This window comes from Equus caballus, chromosome 14 (genome assembly GCF_041296265.1).
Source record: "Equus caballus isolate H_3958 breed thoroughbred chromosome 14, TB-T2T, whole genome shotgun sequence".
Taxonomy (NCBI): domain Eukaryota; kingdom Metazoa; phylum Chordata; class Mammalia; order Perissodactyla; family Equidae; genus Equus; species Equus caballus.
The window spans coordinates 68,032,891-68,041,812 of NC_091697.1; the positions used below are offsets into that span (position 1 = coordinate 68,032,891).

At 37.1% G+C, this 8,922-nt stretch overlaps 1 non-coding gene across 1 annotated transcript; it reads left to right on the top strand.

The window, feature by feature from the left end:
• The first annotated feature begins 889 nt into the window (after positions 1-889).
• LOC111767970 (U6 spliceosomal RNA) lies at positions 890-996 on the top strand. Its single transcript, XR_002799932.1, has one exon. It is a non-coding gene; the product is annotated as a U6 spliceosomal RNA (small nuclear RNA).
• The last annotated feature ends 7,926 nt before the right edge of the window (positions 997-8,922 follow it).

Consider the following 8,922-nt stretch of genomic DNA (forward strand, 5'->3'; position numbering starts at 1 on the left):
CAGGGTTGGAGGGTTCGGATCCCGGGTGATCTAGCACACTCATCGAGCCATGCTGTTGCAACAATCCACATAAAGTAGAGGAAGACTGGCACAGACGTTAGCTTAGTGACAATCTTCCTCAAGCAAAAAGAGGAAGATTACAACAGATGTTAGCTCAGGGCCAATCTTCATCACACACACACACACATACACACACACACACACACACACACAAACAGTTAATATAGCTGAAGACAATAGAATGGAATGGCCAACAATGTGTACATGACAATATACTAGCCACCAAAATGTTTCTTTTTGTACAAATTCTTGGTTTTGAATTTACGCTCAGCCAGGGATGAGAGACTGGGAATATAGATGGAGTCGTATCTCAGAGCCAAAAGCTTTCTGTTTTTCATTCCTCGAGATTCATAGTTGTAAGTAGTGAGGCAAAGCTCCTGGCTGGTTAAAGCTCCCGGTTGGAAAATAACGCAGTAACATTAGGGATCTAGAAATATCTACGCTATTGTTATGAGCATCTATGAGGAGAGAATTGAGGTGTATTAGCATAATAGTTTGTTGGTGTGTTTTCAGGCACTGCAAGTACTGCTTTCCCCAAATAAATCCTCCACTCCTTCCTTAGTTGTAATTACCAGAGAGACAGTGGATCAAAACATAAGACACCATGCTTTGTTAAAATTTATATATAATGTACAGGCATTGTACTCTCTGCACTTGCTTTGCTTTTCTCCATAATTCACCTTATCATGTTGTTATTAACATAGTCCATAGCCACTGCTCTCATGTCATGAGTGTTTCTTTTCTCTACTCATAAATTCATAGAGACCTTATAGGTAGATATTTCCCAAAGTAACAGGGATGTATAGCTTTCTAAAAAGAGCAGACCTTAGTGCTCGCTTCAGCAGCACATATACTAAAATTGGAACGATACAGAGAAGATTAGCATGGCCCCTGCGCAAGGATGACACGCAAATTCATGAAGCGTTCCATATTTTTAAAAATCAAAAAAAGGAAAGGGGCTACAAAACCAAGAGCAGAGGAGATAAGTAGAAGGACAACAACAGAGAGTAGCAGCTCTACATCAGAACAGATTAAACCATGGGACGAGAAACAAAGGAAATTGAAGAAAACCAGAAAACAAGACACAAAATGGTAGTGGTAGGCCCCCACATCTCAATAATCACTCTAAATGTAAATGGATTGAACTCCCCAATCAAAAGACACAGAGTGGCAGGATGGATCAAAGAACAAGACCCAACAAACAATATGCTGCCTCCAGGAAACACACCTCAGCCCCAAAGACAAACACAGACTCAGAGTGAAGGGATGGAGAGCAATACTCCAAGCTAATAATGAACAAAAGAAAGCAGGTGTCGCTATACTAATATCAGACAAGGTAGACTTCAAAGCAAAACAGATAAAAGAAAGACAAAGAGGGACAATACATAATGATAAAAGGGACTCTCCACCAAGAAGACATAACACTTATAAATATATACGCACCCAACACAGGAGCACCAAAATTTGTAAAGCAACTCTTAACAGAACTAAAAGAAGACACCAACAACAATACAATAATAGTAGGGGACCTCAACACACCATTAACATCAATGGACAGAACATCCAGACAGAAAATCAACAAGGAAGTAATAGAATTAAATGAAAAATTAGACCAGATGGACTTAATAGATATATATAGAACACTTCATCCAAAAACAGCAGGTTACACATTCTTCTCAAGTGCACATGGAACATTCTCAAGGATTGACCATATTTTGGGAAACAAAGCAAACATCAATAAATACAAGAGAGTTGAAATAATATCAAGCATCTTTTCTGATCATAATGCTATGAAACTAGAAATCAACTACAAGAAAAAAGCAGAGAAAGGTGCAAAAATGTGGAGACTAAACAACATGCTTCTGAACAAACAATGGATTATTGAAGAAATTAAAGAAGAAATCAAATATTATCTGGAGACAAATGAAAATGAGAACACGACATACCAAATCATTTGGGATGCAGCAAAAGCAGTCCTAAGAGGGAAATTCATTGCAATACAGGCTCACCTCACTAAACAAGAAAAAGCTCACATAAGCAACCTCAAATGACACCTAACAGAACTAGAAAAAGAAGAACAAACAAAGCCCAGATTCAGTAGAAGGAGGGAAATAATAAAAATAAGAACAGAAATAAACGATATTGAAACAAAAAAGACTGTAGAAAGGATCAATGAAACAAAGAGTTGGTTCTTCGAAAAAATTAACAAAATCGACAAACCTTTAGCCAGACTCACCAAGAAAAGAAGAAAGAAATCTCAAATAAATAAAATCAGGAATGAGAGAGGAGAAATCACAACAGATACCAATGAAATACAAGGGATCATAAGAGAATACTATGAAAAACTATATGCCAACAAATTGAATAACCTGGAAGAAATGGACAACTTCCTAGACTCCTACAACCTCCCCAAACTGAATCAGGAAGAAATGGAGAATCTGAATAGGCCAATCACAAGTAAGGAAATAGAAACGGTAATCAAAAACCTCCCCAAAAATAAGAGTCCAGGACCAGACGGCTTCTCTGGAGAATTCTACCAAACATTCAAAGAAGACTTAATACCTATCCTTCTCAAACTATTCCAGAAAATTGAGGAAGATGGAGTACTCCCTAACACATTCTATGAAGCCACAATCACTCTGATCCCCAAACCTGACAAGGACAACACAAAGAAGGAGAACTACAGGCCGATATCACTGATGAACATAGATGCAAAAATCCTCAACAAAGTTCTGGCAAACTGAATACAACAATACATCAAAAAGATTATACACCATGATCAAGTGGGATTTATACCAGGGACACAGGGATGGTTCAACATCCACAAGTCAATCAACGTGATACACTACATCAACAAAATGAAAAACAAAAACCACATGATTATCTCAATAGATGCAGAGAAAGCATTCGACAAGATCCAACACCCATTTATGATAAAAACCCTCAATAAAATGGGTATAGAAGGAAAGTACCTCAACACAATAAAGGCCATATATGACAAACCCACAGCCAACATCATACTCAGTGGACAAAAACTGAAAGCCATCCCTCTGAGGACAGGAACAAGACAAGGGTGCCCACTTTCACCACTCCTATTCAACATAGTACTGGAGGTTTTGGCCAGAGCAATTCGGCAGGAAAAAGAAATAAAAGGAATCCAAATAGGTAATGAAGAATTAAAACTCTGGCTGTTTGCAGACGACATGATCTTATATATAGAAAACCCCAAAGAATCCATAGAAAAACTATTAGAAATAAGCAACAACTACAGCAAAGTAGCAGGGTATAAAATCAACATACATAAATCAGTAGCATTTCTAGACACTAACAATGAACTAACAGAAAAAGAACTCAAGAACTCAATCCCATTCACAATCGCAACGAAAAGAATAAAATACCTTGGGATAAACTTAACCAAGGAAGTGAAGGATCTATACAATGAAAACTACAAGACTTTCTTGAAAGAAATTGACGATGACATAAAGAGATGGAAAGACATTCCATGCACATGGATTGGAAGAATAAACATAGTTAAAATGTCCGTACTACCTAAAGCAATCTACAGATTCAATGCTATCTGAATCAGAATCCCAAGAACATTCTTCACAGAAATTGAACAAAGAATCCTAGAAATCATATGGGGCAACAAAAGACCACGAATTGCTAAAGCAATCCTGAGCAAGAAAAACAAAGCCGGCAGAATCACAATCCCCGATTTCAAAACATACTACAAAGCTACAGTGATCAAAACAGCATGGTACTGGTACAAAAACAGGTCCACAGATCAATGGAACAGAATTGAAAGCCCAGAGATAAAACCACACATCTATGGACAGCTAATCTTCGACAAAGGAGCAGAGGGCCTACAGTGGAGAAAAGAAAGTCTCTTCAACAAATGGTGCTGGGAAAACTGGACGGCCACATGCAAAAGATTGAAAACTGACCATTCTTTTTCACCACACACCAAAATAAACTCAAAATGGATCAAAGATCTAAAGATTAGGCCTGAAACAATAAGTTTACTAGAAGAGAATATAGGCAGTACGCTCTTTGACATGAGTTTCAAAAGAATCTTTTCGGACACTGTAACTCCTCAGTTGAGGGAAACAATAGAAAGAATAAACAAATGGGACTTCATCAGACTAAAGAGCTTCTTCAAGGCAAGGGAAAACAGGATTGAAACAAAAAAACAGCTCACTAATTGGGAAAAAATATTTACAAGCCACTTATCCGACACAGGGTTAATCTCCATAATATACAAAGAACTCACACGGCTTAACAACAAAAAGACAAACAACCCTATCAAAAAATGGGCAGAGGACATGAACAGACATTTCTCAAAAGAAGATATAAATATGGCCAATAGACACATGAAAAGATGTTCATCATCGCTAATCATCAGGGAAATGCAAATCAAAACTACACTAAGATATCACCTTACACCCATTAGATTGGCAAAAACATCCAAAACCAAGAGCGACAAATGTTGGAGAGGTTGTGGAGAAAAAGGAACCCTCATACACTGTTGGTGGGAATGCAAACTGGTACAGCCACTATGGAAAACAGTATGGAGATTTCTCAAAAAGTTAAAAATAGAAATACCCTATGACCCAGCCATCCCATTACTGGGTATCTATCCTAAGAACCTGAAATCAGAAATCCCAAGAGTCCCTTGTACCCCTATGTTCATCGCAGCATTATTTACAATAGCCAAGACGTGGAACCAACCTATATGCCCAGAAACTGATGATTGGATAAAGAAGATATGGTATATATACACAATGGAATACTACTCAGCCATAAAAAAAGACAAAATTGGCCCATTCACAGCAACGTGGATGGACCTCGAGGGTATTATGTTAAGCGAAATAAGCCAGTCAGAGAAAGACGAACTCTATATGACTCCACTCATAGGTGGAAGTTAACATATTGACAAGGAGATCTGATCCGTGGTTACCAGGGAAAAGGGGGAGGTGGGGGGAGGGCACAAAGGGGGAAGAGGTGTACCCACAACATGACTAACAATAATGTACAACTGAAATCTCACAAGGTTGTAATCTATCATAACATTAATAAAAAAAAAAAGAGAGAGAGACCTTAGGATGTCTATCTCTTTATTTTTACAAGAAAAATCACTTGTTTATGACCAAATTGCTTCTCAGTGCACTATTAAAATCTGTCATGTCCTGTGTCTCTGATTAGGTTTAGCAACCATGTCTTTTCTTAGATGCATTACATTGGCTAAAATAATTCATGATTCATACATAGTAAAGTTAGAAAAAGATGGTATAGATTTATTACTCTTTCAAAAAAAATAAAGCAATAGTTTTGGAGAACGTGGAAGGTGGAAGAAAATGCCCAATGACACTATATCCACTTTTTCTTCCTCCATCCCCAGACAAATTTCAGGTTTGGTCATAGTTAACACAATTAGTTTTACAGTAACTTGTGGAATTATTAGTTTTGTGTTGAGGATTTTACCTTTAAACTACTGGGGACTTTATCAAGAAACCTGGGATAATCCTTGGTGAACAGTTGGGCCCCAAAATCCTTGTAACATACACAATGGTCCTAAAATCTCTTATCTCTATTTGGGCCACCATAAGGTCACTCATTTGTTTTTCATCTCACCTGCTTACTACCTTTTCTCTCACATTTCCTGTTAATTGTGAATTGCACCCAGGGCCTTAACTTGAAGTATCATCCTGCCTTTGACCTTGTCATCATACTGCCATGTTCATCTGCTCTTCTGTGATGATATGATGAGGTTTTATTCCTCTATGGCAGAGTTTTTCAACTTGGGCTCTATTAACATTTTGGACCAGATAATTCTTTGCTGGGGTGGGGAGTAGGGGGCTGTTCTAGCCCTCAGAGGACGTTTAGCAGCGTTCCTGGCTTCTAACCACTGTATGTAAGTAGCGCTCCTTCTCCCTCACTGCTCCCGTTATAACAATCAAAACTATCACCAGACATCGCCAAATGTGCCTCTGAGGAGAGTAATTGCCCTGGGTTGAGAACCTCTGCCATGTGGAGTTATTGTGTTTTTTTATCCTATGCCAGATGAACTTTTTACTTTTTGTTGAGTTTCTTGCCTCATATCTTCTAATCTATCTGCATCAATTCCTCAAAACATCCAGATATTAGCACAGATGTTTTATCCTATGCTGGCCGATTTTCAAGAGTGTAGTAAGCCAACCACAAATGCTGAGTTGGATAATTCTTCCTCAAGTGCCTATGCCTTTTTCCTAGGGATTGGAAAGGCATCCAAATGGATGACCATTTTACTTTCATTCAACAGTAAAAGTAGTTACTTGTATTATCACCTCAAGCTCCAAGTCAAATCGCTTCCAATTATATCTTTAATTTCAAATCTCTTAGCAGCATCTTTTAAAACATTTTTTTAAAGTCTTTAGTTTTTAGAGTAATTTTAAGTACAGCAAAATTGAGAGGAATGTGCAGAGATTTCCCACATGCCCCCTGCCCCACACATGCATAGTCTGACATATTTTTGTCAACATTCCCCACCAGGGTGGTATATTTTTTGCAAAGATGAACCTGCATTGACACATCATAGTCACTCAAAGTCCGTAGTTTACCTTAGGATTCACTCTTGGTGTTGTACATTCTATGGGTTTGGGCAGAAGCATAATGTCTTATGTCCATCACTATAATATCATACAAATATTTCCACTGCCCTAAAAATCCTCTGTGCTCTGACTATGAATCTTCTTGCCTGACCCCCCAACCTTTGGTTGCCACTGATCGTTAATTCTCTCCAGATTTTTCACTTTCCAGAATATTATACAGTTGAAACAATATAGTATGCAGCCAATTCAGATTGGCTTCCTTCACTTAGTAGTATGCATCTAAGCATTCTCCATGTCTTTTCACAGCTTAATAGCTCATTTCTTTTTAGCACAGAATAATATTCCATTGTCTGATATTTATCCATTCGCCTGCTAAAGGATATCTTGGTTTCTTCCAAGTTTGGCAATTATGAAAGCAGGATCTGTTAAAATATATAGATTATGTTATTATCCTGTCTTACTGTATGATCGGAAGTTTGTTTCTATACCATCTGTTTGGGCTTGGATTTTTAACATTGAAGCAGTTTCAAGATAGTCCTCAAAACCCCATTAAAACATAGTCCACCTCTAGAGTTGGTATTAACTGCCACAGACTATGGTGCATCTCACAATTCGGATGCCAGCACTGTCTGTCTACTTGCCAGGGTGGAGGAGGCAGATGCTCACAGGGCATGAAATCACTAGACAGTTCCCACAGGGACTTGAGAAGGGGAGAAAAGCTGTGTGGGTGTGTTGGCTGGGGCAGGAGGATATATTTTCCAACCATGGATCTGAGATTTTCTCAGTTTTCCTTTTCTGCTCCTGTCTACTGTTTATGACCGGATTTTCTTTCCTGCCTCTTAGAAGAAAATACATTCTGTCTACTTTTTGCCCAATCTATTCCTCTGTAGTAAGCACAAATATAAATATTTATGTAAATATAAAAGATTTTAATATTATTAAGATTGGAAAACGCTAGTATAAAAAGTCTTGGCTTGTCCAATTTTTTTTTTCAAATGTCAAACTCCTCATTGTGATTATGGCATGTCTTTCTATACACAAATAACAGAGGGAGACGCATCCATATTTGAGAGGAAAATGGCCAGTTTTTCAGTGCAGTGAAGGCTGCCCAAGGCTCTTGAAAGAACCAGAAGAGCCTCTGTATATAAGTGGGAAGGAAAGAAATGGAACAGGGGATGTGGAAAGAAGAAAGTGTGCCTGAAAGCTATAACGTTATACGAAAATGCATTCAATTAGTTCTGACATTTAGAAAGAATGTTTTCTTATTTTTTTTAAATGGTACAGAGAGAGAGTTTGAAGTGAAGTTGTCACACAGTCCAGGTTTTTAAATTTTATATGTATATAATTTTTAAAAATACATAATATATATATATATATATCAGAGTATTCTTAGAGAAGTATCTTAAACATTTTAAAGAAAAGAGGTGAAGCATCAAAACATGTTGCACACTGAAATCTTATCTCCTACTTAAAAAATTGTGATTTTCAAGGAAACTCTAGCTTCTTCTGTATATAATTTGATGGATCTAAGGCAAGAAATCAACAACATGAGAATTATCACTGTAAATATAAGAGTAATAGTAATAAACTCATCAAAAATGTTAATCAAACTTACTGTATTAATATTTATCCTAGAACTCTAAAAAATTTCAATAGATAAAAGAATGGCCTGTAAAAATTGGTTCTGGGAGCCAGCCCCCATGGCCTAGTGGTTAAGTTTAGCACGCTCCATTTTGGTGGCCTTGGTTCAGTTCCCAGTTGAGGACCTACACCACTCTGTTAGTGGTCATGCTGTGCTAGCGGCCTACATAGTCAAAAATAGAGGAAGACTGGCATGGGTGTTAGCTCAGGGAGAATCTTCCTCAGGGAAAAAAAAAAAATTGGGTCTGTTAGTGACCACCATAAACAATTTCATTTGAAAAAAAGATGCTATTTTGATGAAAAATTTGTTTTGGTGACATCATTGCTGATGTAATGAACTCCTAAACTTGTATGTATATATTAAATATTTAAATATATTGTTCAAATATTTAAATATATTATTCAAAATAATATGTAGTGTTCTCTCATAACAGCCTATAATCTTCAGGAAATTAACAATAACAAGTATTCCCTAATGTAAATACTGAGATAATAAGCAGTAAATCAAAAGAAGTCTTTCACTGCCAAACAAACATTAGAGAAACCAAACTACGAAAGAGAAGCTTCAAATAGAAAAATAATTCTCTAAGGAGACAACATTTAATAGAAGTAAGAGAACACTTTAAAGAAGTAT